This window comes from Elephas maximus, chromosome 9 (assembly GCF_024166365.1).
Source record: "Elephas maximus indicus isolate mEleMax1 chromosome 9, mEleMax1 primary haplotype, whole genome shotgun sequence".
In the NCBI taxonomy this organism is placed as follows: Eukaryota; Metazoa; Chordata; class Mammalia; order Proboscidea; family Elephantidae; genus Elephas; species Elephas maximus.
In genome coordinates this window covers 64862252-64884892 of record NC_064827.1, presented here as the reverse complement: position 1 = coordinate 64884892, position 22641 = coordinate 64862252, and positions in this window count along the sequence as shown.

Here is a 22641-nt window from a genome sequence, read left to right as displayed (position 1 = left end):
GCTAATGATGGTGAGCATTTCCTCATGTATCTGTTAGCTACCTGAATGTCTTCTTTATGAAGTGCCTGTTCATACCCTTTCCTCATTTTTTAATTGGGTTATTTGGCTTTTTGTTGTTGAGTTTTTGCAGTATCATATAGATTTTTAGAGATCAGGCCCCAATCGGAAATGTCATAGCTAAAAACCTTTTCCCAGTCTGTAGGTAATCTTTTTACTTTTGGTGAAGTCTTTGGATGAGCATAGATGTTTGATTTTTAGGAGCTCCCAGTCATCTAGTTTCTCTTCTGCATTGTTAGTAATGTTTTGTATAGTTTCCTTTCTTTTTTTGTCTCTTCTTTCTTTTTCTTTGGTTTAATTCTGTTATTTTATCCTCATTTTAAATGTAATGACTACATCACTAAGTTTAACCTTTCTTATTTTATAATATAAGAATGTAAAATGATAAATTTCTAAGTCCCGTTTTAATTGGATTCTGCAATTTTATGTTGTATTTCAATCATTCAGTTGTAAGCATATTAAAATTTTCATATTTTCCTTTGGACTCTGTTATTTAGAAATTTAGAAGTATGTTTTCAAATTTTGAAACTTATGACGTTATTTTAGTTACTGATTTCTAACTTGACTATTTTCATTAGAAATATGGATTATATAAAATTAATTCCTCAGGTTTCCCTTTTAACTAATAGTACTGGTGATGCAGTTGTTAAAGCAATTGACTGGTAACTGAAAGATCAGTAGTTCGAAACCACCATTGGCTGAGTGGGAGAAAGATGTGGCAGTTGGCTTCCATAGAGATTTACAGCCTTGTAAACTCTATGGGATTGCTTTGAGTCGAAATCGACTCAATAGTCAGGGGTTAGGATTTTTTGGTTTTATGTGGTCATTTTTCAGTAATATTCCATGTATGCTTTAGAAAATAAACATTTTTCAGATGCTATATAAAACATTTAATCTCTCAGTGCACACATATATGCATGCCAACACACACACAGAGATAACCTTCTTATCCATTAGCTAGCTCAAGCTTGATGATTATGACATCAAAATCTCCTAAATCCTTAGGGCCTTTTTTGACTGCTTAATCCAATAATTATTGAGGAAGTTATGCTAAAAAATCTTCCAATATTGTGACGACTTTATCAATTGCTCTTTGAGGATTTCTCCATTTTTGCTGTATATATTTTAGATCTGTGTTCTCAACTGCATACAAGTATCATATGTTTCTGACAGAATAAACCCTTAATCAGCAAAGGAGGATTCCTACCCTCTTTATTTCCAGTAAAGAGTTATATCTTCAAGCCTACTTTGGCTGAATTTAATATAGTTATATCAGCTTATTTTGGTTAGTATTTGCCTAGTATAACATTTTCCATCCCTTTGCTCCCAACCTTTTTGTAACCTTATGGTTTAGGTACATCTGTTCTAAAAATCAGAAAACTCATTTAAAAAAAAAAAAAATTCCATCAGACAATTTTTGTTTTTTAACAAGAAAATGTAGTCCACTTCCATTTAAGTATGAATGTACTTGGATTTGTTCCTTTCATCTTATTTTATGATTTCTATTTGTCTCATTTTCTTTTCTTGTCTTTTTTTTATTTTCGAACTGATTGTTTTTTTTCCCTTCACTCTATTTGTTTCCCTCCGTACTATTTGCAAGTTTCACAGTAGATTTCTATTATTTCATTGTTTACCATGGGAATTAAGCACCCTACCTATTTAACTTAAAAGAGCCCAAGGTCAATCAAATGCTTTCCCTCTTCCTGAACAACACAAGAATTTTAGGATGTGGTCATTCTCATCATTCCTCTCATGACATAAATGCTTTGTATTGCAGTACCTTACAGGGAAACCTGTGAGAGCTGGAACTCAACGGGTCTTCCTTGTTTTTCTGGGTCTCACAATTTTTCCACCTTTTATAGGGTGCAGCCTTACCACTTATCTATCACTTGTTTTAGTGGAAAATATTTGAGTTTTCCTTCTCTGACAGGTTTCTTCCTTACACAAGTTCTAGCTTTCTCAGGTTTTACTGTATTTTAGTGCTAGCTTTAAAAATAAATTGGATAGTACTATTGTTGTTTAATATGGTCAAGGTTTTGTTCAGACTTATCCACCCATGTACATTCTGTTTTCCTCAACATTTCTTGTTGCCTTTCAAACTTTTTTTCAGGGATTACATTTATTCTTCCCAAATGTCATCCTTTCAAATTATTCTAATGATAGTAATGAACTCAGTTCATTGTTTATCTGAAGAAGCCTCTATTTCACTATAGTTATTATTATTAGTTTTATTAAATATGCAGTTCTAGGTTAACAGTTATTCTCTTTCAGAAATCTGAAGTTTCTACTGTCCTCTTTCTGTTGATTAAAGTTAGCAGTAAGTCTAACTCTCATTCTTTGAATTAAGCTGCTTTAGCCTTTGCCATATTTTAAGATTGCCTTTTTTTGTCTTATTCATTTGTGTTTGTTTTCCTACTTTGGATTCCCTCAACTTCCACAATCTCTGTAATCAGTGTCTTTGATCATTCTTTTCTCTGTTTCTGGAAGTCTAATTAAAACATATAAGGCTTATTATCCATGCTTCCTAATCTCTCTTTTGTGTTTTCTATCTTGTGTTCAGGAGCCCTGGTGGTACTGTGGTGAAGCATTGGGCTGCTAAACAAAAGGTCAGCAGTTTGAATCCACCAGCTGCTCCTTGGAAACCCTATTAGGCAGATCTACTCTGTCCTATAAGGTTGCTATGAGTTGGAATTGACTTGATGGCAGTGGGTTTTTGTTGTTATTTCGTGTTCAAGGGCAGTGGTTGTTAAGTGGTAGAATTCTGACCTTCCATGTGGGAGATGGAATTTATTCCTTGCAAATGCACTTCCTGAGCAGCCACCACCCCCAACCCCACCCCCAGTCAGTTAGGCAATAGAGACTTGCATGTTGATATGATGCCGAGTAGGTTTCAGTGGAGCTTTTAGCCTAAGACAGACTAGGAAGAAAAGTCTAGAAATTTATTTCTGAAAATCAGCCAGTGAAAACCCTATGGATCACAATCGTCCAATCTGCAAGCAATCATGGGGATGGCACAGGACTGGGCAGCATTTCATTCCATTGTGCATGGGATTGCTATGAGTCGGGGACCATCTTGATAGCAGCTAACAACAGTAATCTTGTGTTTCAGCACTGCATTCTATTTAATCTCTTTACATCATCCTTTCATTTCTCTATTTCTCTCTTCAGCTCTGTCTAATTGAGGTTTAATCCACCTAAAACACTTCTAATTTCAATTATCATGTTTTAATTTCTGTAATTTCTTGCCCCTTACCTAATCAGCCTGGTCATTTTTAATAGGTTCTTCCCCCATGTGTCTGTCAGTTTGTCGTACTGTGGAGGCTTGTGTGTTGCTGTGATGCTGGAAGCTATGCCACCGGTATTCAGATACCAGCAGGGTCACCCATGGAGGACAGGTTTCAGCTGAGCTTGAGACTAAGACAGACTAGGCAGAAGGACCAGCAGTTTACTTCTGAAAAGCATTAGCCAGTGAAAACCTTATGAATAGCAGCTGAACATTGTCTGATATAGTGCTGGAAGATGAGCCCCCCAGGTTAGAAGGCACTCAAAAGATGACTGGGGAAGAGCTGCCTCCTCAAAGTAGAGTTGACCTTAATGACGTGGATGGAGTAAAGCTTTCGGGACCTTCCTTTGCTGATGTGGCATGACTCAAAATGAGAAGAAACAGCTGCAAACATCCCTTAATAATCAGAACCTGGGATGTACAAAGTATGAATCTAGGAAAATTGGACATCATCAAAAATGAAATGGAACACATAAACATCAATATCCTAGGCATTAGTGAGCTGAAATGGACTGGTATGGCCATTTTGAATTGGAAAATCATATAGTCTACTATGCTGGGAATGACAACTCGAAGAGCAATGGTGTTGCATTCATCATCAAAAAGAACGTTTTAAGATCTATCCTGAAGTACAACACTGTCAGTGATAGGATAATATCCGTACGCCTACAAGGAAGACCAGTTAATATGACTATTATTCAAATTTATGCACCAACAACTAGGGCCAAAGATGAAGAATTAGAATTATCAGCTGTTGCAGTCTGAAATTGATCGAACATGCAATCAAGATGCGTTGATAATTACTAGCAATTGGAATGTGAAAGCTGGAAACAAAGAAGAAGGATCAGTAGTTGGAAAATATGGCCTTGGTGATAGAAACAATGCCGGAGATTGAATGATAGAATTTTGCAAGACCAATGACTTCTTCATTGCAAATACCTTCTTTCACCAACATAAATGGTGACTATAAAAAAAAAAAAAAAAATTTTTTTTTTTTATACACATGGACCTCTCCAGATGGTACACACAGAAATCAAATTGACTACATCTGTGGAAAGAGATGATGGAAAAGCTCAATATCATCAGTCAGAACAAGGCCAGGGGCCGACTGTGGAACAGATCATCAACTGCTCATATGCAAGTTCAAGCTGAAACTGAAGAAAATCAGAGCAAGTCCACGACAGCCAAAATACGACCTTGAGTACATCCCACCTGAATTTAGAGACCATCTGAAGAACAGATTTGACGCATTGAACACTAGTGACCGCAGACCAGACGAATTGTGGAATGACATCAAGGACATCATCCATGAAGAAAGTAAGAGGTCACTGAAAAGACAGGAAAGAAAGAAAAGACCAAGATGGATGTCAGAGGAGACTCTGAAACTTGCTCTCGAGCGTCAAGCAGCTAAAGCAAAAGGAAGAATTGATAAAGTAAAAGAACTGAACAGAAGATTTCAAAGGGCCTCTCGAGAAGACAAAGTATCATAATGACATGTGCAAAGAGCTGGAGATGGAAAACCAAAAGGGAAGAACACGTTTGGCATTTCTCCAGCTGAAAAAACTGAAGAAAAAATTCAAGCCTCAAGTTGCAATACTGAAGGATTCTATGGGGAAAATATTAAATGATGCAGGAAGCATCAAAAGAAGATGGAAGGAATACACAGAGTAATTATACCAAAAAGAGTTAGTCGATATTCAACCATTTCAAGAGGTGGCGTATGATCAGGAACCGATGGTAATGAAGGAAGAAGTCCAAGCTGCTCTGAAGGCACTGGCAAAAAACAAGGCTCCAGGAATTGATGGAATATCAATTGAGATGTTTCAACAAACAGATGCAGCGCTGGAGGTGCTCACTCATCTATGCCAAGAAATATGGAAGACAGCTTCCTGGCCAACTGATTGGAAGAGATACATCTTTATGCCTATTCCCAAGAAAGGTGATCCAACCAAATGTGGAAATTATAGAACAATATCATTAATATCACACGCAAGCAAAATTTTGCTGAAGATCATTCAAAAACGGCTGCAGTAGTATATCGACAGGGAACGGCCAGAAATTCAGGCCGGTTTCAGAAGAGGACGTGGAAACAGAGATATCATTGCTAATGTCAGATGAATCCTGACTGAAAGCAGAGAATACCAGAAGGATGTTTACCTGTGTTTTATTGATTATGCAAAGGCATTCGACTGTGTGGATCATAACAAACTATGGATAACACTGGGAAAAATGGGGATTCCAGAACACTTAATTGTGCTCATAAGGAACCTTTACATAGATCAAGAGGCAGTTTTTCGGACAGAACAAGGGGATGCTGATTGGTTTCAAGTCAGGAAAGGTGTGTGTCAGGGTTGTATTCTTTCATCATACCTATTTAATCTGTATGCTGAACAAATATCCGAGAAGCTGGACTATATGAAGAAGAATGGGGCATCAGGATTGGAGGAAGACTCATTAACAACCTGCGTTATGCCGATGACACAACCTTGCTTGCTGAAAGTGAAAAAGACTTGAAGCACTTACTAATGAAGATCAAAGACTACAGCCTTCAGTATGGATTACACCTCAATATAAAGAAAACAGAAATCCTCATAACTGGACCAATGAGCGACATCATGATAATGGGAGAAAAGATTGAAGTTGTCAGGGTTTTCATTTTACTTGGATCCACAATCAACAGCCATGGAAGCAGCAGTCATGAAATCAAAAGACGCATTGCATTGGGCAAATCTGCTGCAAAGGACCTCTTCAAAGTGTTGAAGAGCAAAGATGTCACCCTGAAGACTAAGGTGCGCCTGACCCAAGCCATGGTATTTTCAATTGCATCATATGCATGTGAAAGCTGGACAATGAATAAGGGAGATGGAAGGAGAGTTGACGCCTTTGAATTGTGGTGTTGGTGAAGAATATTGAATATACCAGGGGCTGCCAAAAGAACGAACAAATCTGTCTTAGAAGAAGTACAACCAGAATGCTCTTTAGAGGCAAGGATGGCGAGACTGCGTCTTACATACTTTGGACATGTTGTCAGCAGGGATCAGTCCCTGGAGAAGGACATCATGCTGGCAGAGTACAGGGTCAGCGGAAAAGAGGAAGACCCTCAATGAGGTGGATTGACACAGTGGCTGCAACAATGAGCTCAAGCATAACAACAACTGTAAGGACGGCTCAGGACTGGGCAGTGTTTCGTTCTGTTGTGCACAGGGTTGCTATGAGTAGGAACTGACTCGACAACACCTAACAACAACAACAACAGCTTCTAATTTATGCTTGCTTCTTCTTCGGAAGTATATGAAGCATAAGAATTTTATATTTTACATCTGATATAACAAGGCTCTTTCATCTGATTATATTATTGATGTTTCTCGTGAGTCTTTTTCAATGTACCTTTATTCTTTCTGTGCTTTGTAATTTTTTTTTTTTAATTTTTATTGTGAGCTCCTATTTGTTGGCCTACACTTGCAGGGAAACCCTGGTGGCTTAGTGGTTAAGAGGCTAGCAGTTTGAATCCACCAGGTGCTCCTTGGAAGCTCCATGGGGCAGTCCTACTCTGTCCTATACAGTTGCTATGAGTTGGAATTGACTCGATGGCAGTGGGGTTTTTTTTTTTTTTTTTTTTTTTCGTATTTGTGGGGAATATTTGAGAGCTATGCTGAGAGTACATTCCTTAAGGCCATGTATCTCGAGCCATTACCAACCCAGAAGAATCTTAAAGCTCCAGCTTGAGTTTTTGTTTATTTTTTTTTTTCACTATAAATGTAGTCTGAATAATAGCTCTAAACCTGGGTAAGAGCGGGCTTGTTGTTGGGAAACCTGAGGGGGATTTTATTTTTCCTTCCACTTAGAGTCAAGGCCAAATGAGTCAATGAACTCCATTCGATATCTCTGAGAGGGAGGATTTTCTCTAGTTCATTCTCTGATGTCCTGCATTTTGAGGACCTCAGATTTATATAGGATCTCCACTTCAGTCTTACGACTTACTTGGGCCCCAGGATCTCTCTCCTGTCACACCATCCGTACCTTTTTAAAACCCAGGGTCTGGCCCTCCAACTACCAGCAGATGTCCCTAGAAAAAGACCCACCCTCCAGCATTTTATAGGTTTCTGCACCTATACTTTGAACATTTAATCATCCATGTTGTTAATAAAAAAAAAAAAGTTACTCCTCTTCATTCTTTAAAAGTCATTTCAAATATTTTGCTTCCACACTTGGATTGCACCAGTCTGTGCAAAGAAAATGATGAGAAAATAAAAACCCTGAGTCTGTTTACTTATTCATTAGAATGTTACTTTTATTAGTTTACTTCCCCACCACCCCACCCCAAACCACCTTGCACGCCACTGGTAAAACAATAGGCTAGATGATCTCCAAGAATCCTCCCCCTCCCATCCCAGTCTACGATGCAAGGGTCCAATGAATGGTGCAAACTAATGTTGACTTCAGAGAAGAGAAGTTTTCTTGGAGGCACTGGGAATTGTTAGAGAAGTCATGTGCTGGGAGTAGTAAACGGATGAACTCTGAATTGTCTGGATCTGTTTAGCTGAATGGATTGGCCTGTTAGATATTCCTGAGATTCTCCCTATAAATTATGGATCATTGGACACAATCAAGTAATCAACTTCTACAGTCACAGCATTTAGTTGGCATCTTGCAAGAAACTCAATATGAACTATTATGTGACTGCTGTTACTATCCCACCAGTGTAAATGTTGCTTAAGGGAATATAGTCAGGATTTTATGGTAGAGTCATTGTGAGGAGAGTGCCCTTCAAAGGACACTAAAAATTACCCTAAAGCAGCCTTAGTGCTTGCTTACTACATAGACGAGATTTACAAATACAACAAGCCACCCCTTGCATGGCTAGCTTTTCCCAGGAATAAAGGACAGCTTGCATTTTTGATTCCTGCTTATTTTTCAACAACTTATGTCTTTGCAAACAGCAGTTAATGAGATTTTCAGAGACACTAGACAGCCAAGAAATAGCCGTACCATCCCACAGGCCAGCTGAACCAAGATTTCAGCCATGCAAGTAGCATGTTAGAGTTTTTGAGGGATCCCTACCCCATCAACATGTCCCAGGAAGCATCTGTCCATGTTGCAGAATTAGAGGCGCAAAAGGGTGACCTGGCATTCTCACATTCTTAGCTGTTAGGTGCAGCAGAATTTTCCTTTTATAAGTGGCTATCTGTTAATCTAAAAATATCTCTGACTCTTGAAGAATCTGTTTTATAAACCAAAGAAGAGATGACCTAGATATTATCTTTTCATAAATACTTCCATGGTTCTAGTTTAAGATACCTGGATTCAAGTCCCAATTTGCCATTAGTTTAGTGTATAAACTTGAACTACTTATTGATTCTTCTGAGTCTCATTATATCTATCAGGAAAATAAATGAAAATGATATGAAACAATAACCACAAAACAAAAATAGAATCAAGAGATTGAGTAACTTCCAGGATTGCTTCTATCTCAAAGATGTGTGATACTAGAGTGTGACTGCCATCTAACAATTGTATCAGCTGTAACCACCTCGGTGACTATTTCCAGGAGCAAGTCTCTTGTGGGAATTAATACTCCCAGACAATTTTATTCTCGCCTAACTGGGTGGGTTAAGACACAGGAGGAAGTGGCTGACATGAAGACATGTCTTGGAGCATCAGAGAGTAAGGTAGAAACGGGATATTGCCCAATTCATCCATCAGTACTCAGTCTTCACCTCTAAAGTGTTCATATGCAAAACTGAAAAACAGATAGATAGATAGACAGGTAGGTAGTATGTGGGTAGAGAGACAGATAGACAGACAAAAAAACCCTCAAAATCCTTTTTGTCAAACAGAATAAGGACAGTCTAAACAGGGAATGAAAAAGACTTACAGACTTGGAAGTTTCAGAGGAGCAGTTATCATGGCTTAAGTTGAGGATAGCTGTATACTAACCCCTGACTGTATGGTTTACTAGCTTTGGATGCTGAGTGAGTTCTTATCCAGGGCCAGCTTCATGGGTGTGTGACCTGTGGAGTCACATAGTCCTCCATGCTTAGAAGAGCCTCACATTTAGTTTAATGTTCTGCTGCATCATCTTGAAATTCTCAATAATTTTTTAACAAGGGCCCTGTGCTTTTATTTTTCACTGGGCCTCACAAATTATGTAACCAGTTTTGCACTTTCACCTTCTGAAGCTTGGCTTCTCCATCTCTAAAATGGAAGTAGTAATGGTACGGTTCAGGATAATAATGAGGGTTAAGTGAGATACTTACAAAAGTTTCCAGTAAGCTCAGTGCATAGTATATTGTAGGTGCTCAATAAATGCTGTTTTATTTACCACTTTGACCCTTTTCTAGACCCAAATTTAACTGTTCTTCTTTAAAAAGAGCCATAAGACTCAGGGTTTGTATTTTATCCTTGCTTTATTTTCACAGACTGATGCAATCCAACTGCCTTGAATAAAAGCTGGGTTGGGCTAGCTCAGAGATATTAAATACAATAAATTCTCTAATGTGTTTATAGTTGGCTCTGGGGCTTCACACAGATGGAGAACTCTGATAAAGCTTCTGAGAATTTCAACAGTACACTGCATTTCAAACAGTGCAACATGCCTCCATCAGTAATCAACATTTATCTTGACCTTTTGCACATCTTTTCTGGTCAAATAAGTCCTTAAATGGCCAATGTCTTCTCTCTATAAATATTTTTTTAAGTTATGGGGAAAATTTGAGTTATTACTATGGAGAAGTTACATCATTTATTTCTCTTGAACTCTCCATTCTTGACTCATTATTAGTTTTTAAAAAATGCAAGTTCTTCAATTTCAGAAGAGGTCTTCTCTCTTCACCTCTTGCTGAAGAGAGTTTGATGAACAACTTTTGTTGTTTAATTTTCTGTTTCCACTAATATTTTCTTGATTTAAAAATAATTTGGCTTTATAGTTATTGTCACAGATTGAATTATGTTCCCCCAAAAATGTGTGTTTATCAGTTTGGCTGGGCCATGATTCCTGGTATTGCGTGATTTTCCTACATGTTGTAAATCCTGCCTTTATAATGTAATGAGGAAGGAGGATGGGTAGCAGTTGTATTAGTGAGGCAGGACTCAATCTACAAGATTGGATTATGTCTTGAGGCAATCTCTTGAGATATAAAAGAAAGAAGCAAGCGGAGATACAGGGGGACCTCATACCACCAAGAAAGAAGCACTGGGAGCAAAGCGCGTCCTTTGGACCCGGGATCCCTGCATGAAGAAGCTCCTAGTCCATAATGATAGTTCATCTTTAACAAAATAAGTACCAAGATTTTCAAGACCTTAAAGTAGCTCTTATTTTATCTTCATAACAACTTATGACATAAACATTAATTAACATCCCCTGTACACGTAAGTTGGAACTGACTCGACGGCAGTGGGTTTAGTTTTTTTTTTTTCACAAACACAGAAAATGAGGCTTGGAAAGGTGAGGCAATTTGATCAGAGTCATATTAGTGGCAGAACTAGACTTGAATCCATGCTTGTTGAACTCCAGAGCCTGCATTTCTATCTAAAGTAAAAGGTTCAGGAATGTGGATAATTATGCAGATAAGCTTAGGTTCCAGGCCTTGTGTGGGAAACTTAGGCTACAGAGATAACACCCTGATTGTAAAGGGCTCATCCTAAGGGAAGAGAAACACAAGTAAATTGTCACTCATTCATCCAGACATGCAGTGGATGTTTATTGAACATCACTATGAGTCAAATACTACCATAGGTAGTGTAAATACAATGCCTAGATCATAATCCTTCCCTCAAGGGGCTTAAAAAGTGAAATGAATAAACACATAAGTAAATATATGATCCAAATGGCATGAAGGAGACGTGCAGGATGCTTGGGGAGTATATAACAGGAGGATGGGTCCCAATCTGGTTCGGCAAAAAAAAAAAGATCTCTCTAAGAAAGTGATAACCAAACCACCAAACCCCTTGCTGTTGAGTTGATTTCAACTCATAGTGACACTATAGGACAGGGTAGAACTGCCCCATAGTTTCCAAGGCTGTAATCTTTACAGAAACAGACTGCCACATCTTTCTCCTGTGAAGTAGTTGGTGGGTTCGAACCACCGAACTTTCAGTTAGCAGCTGAGCATTTAACCACTGCACCATCAGGGCTCCTTTATGAGAAAGTGATAGAGTGATAAAACCTGGAGGGTGAGTAGGGCACTGATCTGAGCCCCTGTGTCAATGAAGCTGTGATTAATTGGATTGGGGAACATGGCAGGACACTGGGGGAAGTGGGGAGGGGGAAAGAGATCAAGAGTCCTTTTTGGACGTATTAAGCTTGAAATTCTTCTGATATAGTCAAGCAGACGTGCCAAGTAGGCCAACATATATACAGGTCTGGACATCAGGTAAAAAGTCTAAGCTGGAAATGTGAATTTGGGGCTAGTTGCTAGAGGGATAAGATCTTCAAAAGACAGACTGTAGAATGAGAAAGGAAATGGAGGGGAGGAACAAAAATATGAGAAAAAAGAAGAGCAAAGCAAAAGAGGAGCAAAACAGCCCTGAAAAAGCCCTGCATGCCCTGAGAAAGCAGCAGTGTCTGCAAAGAGGATGAGAAAAAGAAGCTGGAAAGGTAAGGGGAAAACCAGTGAATGTGAGCACCCTAAAGGGATACGAAGGGATGAGATCCAGAGAAAAAGTGAGAAGATACACACTCTCTTGCTGCAGATGGGAAGAAGAAAAGGAAGATGAGGATACAGGTCAATATCGATGTTCCTATGTTGTAATGCAAGTACAATGGTGGAAATCTAGACAAAGCACCGTGGAAGCACGTGTTGTTGTGTGCTGTCAAGTTGATTCTGACTCAAAAACAAAACAAAAAAAACAACAAAAAGAAAACGTTGCCATCAAATTGATTCTGACTCATAAATCCTAGAGGACAGAGTAGAACTGCCCCACAGAATTTCCAACGAGTGCCTGGTGGATTTGAACTGCCGACCTTTTGGTTAAATTGGTTAGCTGCCAATAACTCTTAACCACTACAGCTCTAAACCATATGATAGAGTAGAATTACCACATAAGGTTTCCCAGGCTGTAATCTTTATGGAATTCTTCTCAGTGTTATCCATACTTTGTTATGATCCACACAGCCGAATGCCTTTCCGTAGTCAATAAAACACAGGTAAACATCCTTCTGGTATTCTCTGCTTTCAGCCAGGATCCATCTGACATCAGCAATGATATCCCTGGCTCCACGTCCTCTTCTGAAACCAGCCTGAAGATATACTACTGCAGCCGTTTTTGAATGATCTTCAGCAAAATTTTGCTTGCGTGTGATATTAATAATATTGTTCTATAATTTCCACATTTGGTTGGACCACTTTTCTTGGGAATAGGCATAAATATGGATATCTTCCAATCAGTTGGCCAGGAAGCTCTCTTCCATATTTCTTGGCATACACAAGTGAGCACCTTGAGAGCTGCATCTGTTTGTTGAAACATCTCAATTGATATTCCATCAATTCCTGGAGCCTTGTTTTTCGCCAGTGCCTTCAGAGCAGCTTGGACTTCTTCCTTCATTACCATTGGTTCCTGATCATATGCTACTTTTTGAAATGGTTGAATATCGACTAATTCTTTTTGGTATAATGACTCTGTGTATTCCTTCCATCTTCTTTTGATGCTTCCTGTGTCATCTAATATTTTCCCCATAGAATCCTTCAGTATTGCAACTCGAAGCTTGAATTTTTTCTTCAGTTCTTTCAGCTTGAGAAACGCCGAGCATGTTCTTCCCTTTTGGTTTTCCATCTCCAGCTCTTTGCACATGTCATTATAATACTTTACTTTGTCTTCTCAAGCTGCCCTTTGAAATCCTCTGTTCAGTTCTTTTACTTCATCAATTCTTCCTTTTGCTATAGCTGCTCGACGTTCAAGAGCAAGTTTCAGAGTCTCCTCTGACATCCATGTTGGTCTTTTCTTTCTTTCCTGTCTTTTCAGTGACCTCTTGCTTTCTTCATGGATGATGTCCTTGATGTCATTCCACAACTCATCTGGTCTTCCAGAAGACTTAATTGTGCTCATGAGGAACTTTTATATAGATCAAGAGGCAGTTGTTCAGACAGAACAAGGAGATACTGATTGGTTTAAAGTCAGGAAAGGTGTGTGTCACGGTTGTATTCTTTCTCCATACCTATTCAATCTGTATCCTGAGCAAATAATATGAGAAGCTGGACTGGGGCATCAGAATTGGGGGAAGACTCATTAACAACCTGCATTATGCAGATGACACAACCTTGCTTGCTGAAAGTGAAAAGGACTTGAAGCACTTACTAATGAAGATCAAAGACCACAGCCTTCAGTATGGATTGCACCTCAACATAAAGAAAACAAAAATCCTCATAACTGGACCAATGAGCAACACCATGATTAACGGAGAAAAGATTGAAGCTGTCAAGGATTTTGTTTTACTTGGATCCACAATCAACCCCCATGGAAGCAGCAGTCAAGAAATCAAAAGACGCATTGCATTGGGCAAATCTGATGCAAAGGACCTCTTCAAAGTGTTGAAGAGCAAAGATGTCACCTTGAAGACTGAGGTGCACCTGACCCAAGCCATGGTATTTTCGATTGCATCATATGCATGTGAAAGCTGGACCATGAATGAGGAAGACCGAAGAAGAATTGACACCTTTGAATTGTGGTGTTAGCGAAGAATATTGAATATACCATGGACTGCCAAAAGAACGAAGAAATCTGTTTTAGAAGTACAACCAGAATGCTCCTTAGAAGCGAGGATGGCTAGGCTGTGTCTTACATACTTTGGACATCTTGTCAGAAGGGATCAGTCCCTGGAGAGGGACATCATGCTTGGCAAAGTACAGGTTCAGCGGAAAAGAAGAAGACCCTCAATGAGGTAAATCGACACAGTGGCTGCAACAATGAGCTCAAGCATAACCACGATTGTAAGGATGGCGCAGGACTGGGCAATGTTTTGTTCTGTTGTGCATAGGGTCACTATGAATCGGAACCGACTAGACAGCACCTAACAACAACAGTGACAACAATATGGGGGCACATCACCAGATCTTTTCTCCCACAGAGCAACTGGTGGGTTTGAACTGAACTGAAGACCTTCCTGTTAGCAGCTGAGCACTTAACCATTGCACCACCAGGGCTCTTCATGGAAGCACTTAGGCTTCCTAAACTCTGTGGGGAAGAAAGGAGAAGACAGGATTGGAAAAGCAACACAGATGATGAAAATTTTTGACCTATGATTTAGAAGATGTGTGGGTATTAAGCAGGCAGATAGGGCTGCCATATAAAGTAAGTAAAATATGGTACCTCTCATGCAATATACAGGACATTCTTATACTAAAAGATTATCTATTGTTTATCTGAAATTGAAATTTAGTTAGATGTCCTATATATTACCTGGCAAACTTATTTATTTTTAAAAATATCTTATAGTATTTTTGGTGAAATTTTACACAGCAAATTAGGTACTCATTTAACAATTTCTACACCTGCTGGGGTGGTGGATACATATTTAAAGTGTTGAAAAGCAAAGATGTCACCTTAAGGACTAAGGTGAGCCTGACCTAAGCCACGGTGTTTTCAATTGCCTCATATGCACATCATAGCTGGTCAATGAATAAGGAAGACTGAAGAAGAATTGACACCTTTGAATTGTGGTGCTGGTGAAGAATATTGAATATACCATGGACTGCCAAAAGGATGAACAAATCTGTCATGGAAGAAGCACAACCGAATGCTCCTTAGAAGCAAGGATGGCAAGACTACGTCTTACATACTTTGAACAGGAGGGATCAGTCCCTGGAGAAGGACATCGTGCTTGGTAAAATAGAGGATCAGTAAAAAAGAGGAAGACCCTCAAGAGATGAATTGACACAGTGGCTGCAACAATGGGCTCAAGCATAGCAACAAGTATGAGGATGACTCAGAACTGGGCAGTGTTTCATTCTGTTGTGCATGGGGTCGCTGTGAGATGGAACTGACTCGATGGCACCTAACAACAACAACAATACATATTGTTCAGTGAAGTTGGTTACATTTTTCACAATATATCAGCATTCTCATTATTTCCATTCTGCTTAGTCTGTTTCTGCTAATCTAGCTTCCTTGTCCCCCCTTACCTTCTCAACTTTAGCCTAGGGTAAATGTTTACATTTTGGTTTAATTTAGATATTATTTAGAGGCCCAAAGTACTCACAAGTGATATTATTTTTTTTATGGGATCTAGCAAACTTTTAGGCAGAGAAGTTAGAAAAAAAGCATTCCAAGTGAAAGGTAGAGCAAAAAAAAAAAAAAAAGAAAGAAAACACACACACAAAAAAAACAGTTTGGAGCCATGACAATGTGCTTTGTATTTAGTAAATCACAAATAGGTTGTAATATCAAATTATGAAGCAGCCACAAATTACAAGGCTGCAGAAATATTCAAGGACCATTATTATAAAGATGGGTGTTTTGCTTGCCAAACTAACATTAGGTAAGCAGTTCTGCCTGATGTTCACTAGGCATTATTTAGCCCATAGGTGTAACATAAGGAGCCCTGGTGGCGAAATGGTTAAGAGCGTGGCCGCTAATCAAAAGGCTGGCAGTTTGAACCCAGCAGGGGCTCTGTGGGAGAAAAGACCTGGCAATATGCTCCTGTAAAGATTACAGCCTGAGAAGCCCTATGAGAAAGTTCTACTCTGTCCTCTAGTGTTGCTCTGAGTTGGAATCAACATGATGGCATACAACAGGTGTCACATAGGAATGCTGTAAGTTGCCATGGATTCAGCTCCAACTCATGGTAATCTTCCGTATAACAGAATGAAACATTCCCTGGTCGTGTGCCATGAAGATCATTGATATATTTGAGGCCATTGCTGAGACTATGTGTCAATCCACCTCATTAACGGTCTCCCTCGTTTTCATTGGCTCCCTATTTTACAAACATGAAAACTTTATGGGCCACATGGGGATTGGAGCATATATTTATGGTCAACTGTAAGGAAGGACAGGAAACATGTTTGTTAAATACATTTGATATGCCAGTTCCTCTTTTAGATACTTTTCATATATGATTTGTCATTCCAGGCATAGTAGGCCATTTGATTATCTGATTCAAAATGGCCCATCTAGTCGATTTCTGCCCACTAATGCCTAGAATATTGATCCTTGTGTGTTCCATTTGATTTTTGACTACTTCCAATTTCCCTAGATTTATACTTTGTACAATCATATGGTCTCCTGTGCCAGGAATGACAACTTAAAGAGGTATGGCATCACATTGGCTGTCAAAAAGAACATTTCAAGATCTATCCTGAGGTATAACACCGTCAGTGATAGGATAACATCCGTACGCCTACAAGTTACTATGACTATTATTCAAATTTAAGCACCAACCACTAATGCCACAGATGAAGACATTGAAGATTTTTACTACTTTATGCAGTCTGAAATTGATCAAACATGCAATCGAGATGCATTAGTAATTACTGGTGATTGGCATGCAAAAGTTGGAAACAAGAAAAACCAGTACTTGGAAAATATGGTCTTGGTGATAGAAGGGACACTGGAGATCGCATGATAGAATTTTGCAAGACAAATTAGTCATTACAAATACCTTTTTCCAACAACATAAATGGCGGCTATACACGTGGACTTCCCCAGATGGAACACACAGGAATCAAATGAAATACATCTGTGGGAAGAGATGACAGAGAAGCTCAATATCAGCAGTCAGAACCAGGCCAGGGGCTGACTTTGGAACAGATCATCAATTGCTTATATGCAAATTCAAGTTGAAGCTAAGGAAAATAAAAACAAGTCCACAAGACCCAAAGCATGACCCTGAGTATATCCCACCTGAATTTAGAGACCATCAAAAGAATAGATTTGATCCAGTGAACACTAATGACTGAAGACCAGACAAGTTGTGGAATGACATTGTCTTAGTTATCTAGTGCTGCTAAAACAGAAATACCACAAGTGACGGCTTTAACAAAGAGAAATTTATTCTCTTACAGTCTAGTAGGCTACAAGTCCAAATTCAAGGTGTCAGCTCCAGGGGAAGGCTTTCTCTCTCTGTCGGCTCTGGAGGAAGGTCCTTGTCATCAGTCTTCCCTTGGTTTGGGAGCATCTCAGCACAGGAACCTCAGGTCCAAAGACACGCTCTGCTCCCGGCACTGCTTTCTTGGTGGTTATGAGGTCCCCATGCCTCTGCACTTACTTCTCCCTTTTATATCTCAAAAGAGATTGGCACAAGACACTACCAAATCTTGTAGACCTCATCAGTATAATTGCTGTTAATCCATTTTATTACACTATAATGAAAGAATTTACAGCATATAGGGAAATCACATCAGAAGATAAAATGTTAGGCAATAATACAAGGGAATCATGACCTAGCCAAGTTGACAGATAGTTTTGGGGGGCACAATTCAATTCATGACAGCACCTAACTACAACAACATATGAATGATATCATTGAATTGCAGAAGAATTATATATAAGAAAATGGGATTCCAGAGAAGAGAAATAACCTTCTCAAGATCATGCAGAAGGCCAGTGGAACATTTGATAATCCTGTCCCCTGGACCAGAGCTCTTTCCTTTGCACCAGGGTTTACACAGATGTAATGGAGAAAGTTGCAGTTTCTCTCAACAGGATTAACTGACTATAAGCAGATGTAGAACATGATTTTCTCTAATGAAATATATAAAGAAGTTGTCTTGTGAGTGTCTGAGACCACTTTCTTAAACTTCTGGACATTCCAGAGAACGCTACCACCTTTATTAATGCACAGGCACGCACACGTCTCTCTCCCTAAATGTTCACATCTCTCTGAACAGTTCTATCCTGTTTACCATAAAGCCAAACAACAACTTTGAAGATCCAAATACGTGTAAGTTCTTTGAAGGTTTATACATGTTTCTTTCTCTGAGATTTATCCGTGTGTTTACCCAGGGTTTCCAAGGGAATAAGACAGCTTGTTTTGGCTACAGTATAAGACGAGCATGACTGAAACATTGCTTAGATAAATGCTACAAACCCCACCAGTGATGTCATGCTTTTTCCAAGGAGCTGTTGCAAAGGAGCCCATGTAAGTGTTGTAAAGGGAACACTTGGAAGGTTGCTCTTTTATCTTCAGCTTTCGAGAGACTGGACTTGTATTAAAACCTCATTCTTTTTTGATAACTTGACTATGACCCCAGTTGAGGTCACTTTCAGAAATACATATTGAATGTCTACTATGTTCTAGGTATGACATTTGATGCTAATAATTTCAGGGTGTATTAAACATTATCCCTGATGTGCATGGACTCATGAGATAATGAGGAGATAGCCACATATAGAGATAATTTCAAGATAAGAGTTTTACAAGTATGTGACAAAAAGGAACTTAACACATTTTTTTTTAAGTTGGGTAATAGTGACAAGGGTGATTATTATTGCCTTAATGCCTTTTTGAATATCTGGAATATTTCATAAAGAGCTGTAATAAAGATAAGGGTAAGGTGGTGTAGCGGGCCTGAAAGGGAATGCTTGATTCAGGCTGGCAGAGAAAGTAAAGGTGAAGTTGTATGACAGGGAAGGCTTCCTGAAGGAAGCAATATATATCTAATCTGAATCCCAAAATATTCCTGAAAAGAAGGAATGAAGGAGAGTGATATTCCAAACAGAGAGGATTCCTTGGACAGAGGCATGATGGTTTGAAGTATCAGGATATTTTAAGGTTCTCCAAGGTCAATTCCACCACTTTACAGATGAAACTACTGGTGTCTAGAGAGGAGGGATGAGGTATTTGCCTGATGTTTTACAGCAGCTATCAGAGCAGGGACCAGAACACCAGCTCCTGACTTCAAATCACTGGCGTTCCCCTACCTAGCCCCACTGTAAAATCTTTGTTCTGTATGTCGAGATTACATTCCAAGACCTCATTGTTAGTCAGAGTTTCTTATAAACATTCCAGTTATCCTAAGAAAAATTCCTCACCACAGGTTTCACTACATCTCCAAGACCACCCTCTTTGCTAGATGAAAGATTCATCAGAGTTTTTTACGGGATGAGAAAACTGTGGAAAATATCTAATGGGGATGGGTCCTAGTTACTGTTATTTTGGAAAACTCTTTCAAGCTACTTTAAAATGACCCAAGAGGGAAATCTGAATGTACCAATCTCCTCTTCCTCCTCTATCTCCTTCTCTGTTTTCCCCTCCACTACAACGATCATGGGGATGGCTCAGGACCAGGCAGTGCTTCATTCTATTGTACATAGGGTCGCTATGAATCGGAACTGACTCAACAGCACCTAACAAGGACAACTTCATCTTCGTTTTTTTTTTTTTTATTTCTTCAGTCACTGAATGATAATTTATGGTTTAAAGGAAAATATAATTTAACTACCATATTGCATGAATTCCAATTCTAGTATTTCTTGAGGTCAGGTTAAGGTATGTTGTTTGACCTCAAGCAAACCACTTCTTTGGTTTCAGTTTCCTCATCTGTCCTGTGAGAGGAATTGGGCTGGTTGATTTTTTAGATTCTTCCCAGTCTTACAGTACAATAGTTTGTTTTTTAAGTAACTAGAAGAAAGATTAATTTCCTTGCAACTTGTTTTCAAAACTTAAAAATTTTCTAGGAGTTTGGCCTTAGAAAGAGCTAATTTCCCGGGCATGAGCCTGTCAATGGCTTGCACAATCTTCTCCCTGGTTCCTTCAGCCAAAAAACATAGCTGCCATTTCCTACCTCTTGAAGCAGTCTTTCTTCTTCTAGTATGGTTTCCCATTCTTCTTTTCGGATGATGTTCCATTTTGATTCCTGTAGCCAAACAAAAGCAATAACAAAAAGTCTCTACATTTTTATGTAGAGCAAGTCACTTGAAACATAGCTATTAACACTTCAGCTCTCTAAAACAATTCTTTAATTCCCCCCTTTTCAACCATCTGAAGAAAAGTATCCCAAGTAAGCCCAAGACCAAATACGTAAGAGTGGAACTCATTTCTCTTCGAGAATTATTATAAAATGGATTTTTTTTTTCTTCTCTCTAAATGTGTGGCAAGAAATTACTTTTTTGTTCCAACACAGCTAGGTGGAAAGAATGCTCACGCTCTTTATTCCTCAGCTGTGAGAGCACCAGCACCCATTGGTGCACTGATAAAACCCAAACCAGACCCATTGCCATCAAGCTGATTCCAACTCATAGCGACCCTATAGGTCAGAGTAGAACTGCCTCATAGGGTTTCCAAGGCTGTGATCTTTATGGAAGCAGACTGCCACATCTTTCTCCCATGGAAAGACTTATCGCCCTCATATTGAAAGACATAGTGTTTCCCACTGGAAAAATTGGGAGATTCTGGGGAAATGCACACACAAGTCTGTCATACATGCTGCTCTAGTATGATCAAGATTGATTACCTCATTCTTACTGCCTCTGGCTTCTTACCTGTCCTGATGCTCCTGTAATAACATTGTAGTTGCCATTCCCTAAATACCCCATGATATGCCACATCTTTGTTCAAACTGTTCCCTTTCCCAGGTATGTCCTTTCACCTCCTAGTCAACCCCCACTCATCTTGGGAGAGTCCCCTTAGGCCATTCTTCCTACTAATCCTTCCCTAACATTCTCCAGTTGAGTTGTTATCCTAACCCCAGGCTCCACCTCTATCGTAACAGTTCTTAAGTTGCATTCCAATTACTCGTAAGCATCGACCATAACTGGAGGTCAGAGTCTCCATTTGATTCATCTACAAAAACTCAGCATGTGCCCAAGCACTGAATAGCACTTAGCTAAAGGTTAGTTCTGCATTGGCCGACCGAACCTGGGCCTCCCGCGTGGCAGGCAAGAATTCTACCACTGCACCACCAATTAGTTAGGTGAACCCTGATAAATATGTCTTCCAAACACAGAGGGGAGCAAACCGTACGACTTCAAAACATGTGTTGAAATGATTTAATAAATTAATTTTGTCTAGAAAAAGATAAAATGTACTATTTTGTGAGAGCATGACCTTTTTTTTTTTTTTGGCTAGTTTAAGGTTGTCAGGATTCATTTCAGAGATAAGTAGCTTCTCTTTGATTTGGAAGTGTGTTGTAGAGTAAAGAAAGTGCCATTATTTCTCCTTGATTATCCTAAGAACCCTTATACTGGGGAGGAGAAAGGGAGCTTTGGACGAAAAGTCAGCATCCCTGAGTTCTAATCTTGGGCCTACCACTTAATGCTGTTTTTGATTCGGCTTCTTCGCCAATTGCAGTCATTATTTTTGTCATTTAGGTGCCATTGAGTAGGTTTCAACTCATGATGACCTTATATGACACAGTAGAACTGCTCCATAGGATTTCCTAGGCTGTAGTCTTTGCAGGAGCAGATTGCTTGGTCTTTCTCATGTGGAGCCACTGGGTGGGCTTAAACCTCCAACATTTCAGTTAGCAGCTGAGTGCTTAATTGTGCCATCAGAGCTCCATCCTCGCTAGTAGAAAGGGAATAAATTACTTGAGAGTATGCTTATGATAATTAAGATAATACTTCTGAAATATTTTGTAAATGTTAAAGCAATTTTCAAGTATTATGTCAAAGTAGTATTCCTCTTTTCCTACAGAGCTACCAAATCATTTATGTTTTTTTCCTTAACCAGAGGAAGATTGGAGGTTTTGAGTAGCAGAAAAAGTGCCACTTACTTCTGTCCTTTTTGTTCCAAAGCCCCACCTATGACTAAATTTTTAAATGCAGGGGGCAGTTATAATAAACAATTGGCTCACTATTACATCAAAAGACTTTAGCACACTGGTGTTTTGGAAATGATTAATTGAATTTTGACTTAAGCTAGTATCAGATCTGCTATCGAGTTACATGTATTTGATCTTGTTTCTTCCCTTGTAGTGTGAATAAAATTCCAACGTCTATATTCCTTCCCATGTATTCTTCAGATTCCTCATGATTAACACTTCTTATTAATCTTCAATTGAAATCAGATGATTAAATTGCAGATATTCCACAAACTGTCCATAAGCCCACATATATCAGTGTTCATACCTTAACAATGAGTAGTGGAAGGCAGAGGACTTCAATATGAGTCCTGTCTCCCCTACTTCCTGGCTTTGTGACACTATGGTGCAGTAGTTAAGCACTGGGCTGTTAACTGAAAGATCAGTGTGGTTCGAACCCACTAGCTACTCTGCGGGAGAAAGATGCAGTAGTCTGTTTCCATAAAGATTTACAACCTTAGAAACCCTATGGGGCAGGTCTACTCTGCCCTACAGGGTTACTCTTAGGCAAAATCTATTCAAGGACAGTGGGTTTTTGGTTTGAGTTTAATCCAAATATTGAGGCAG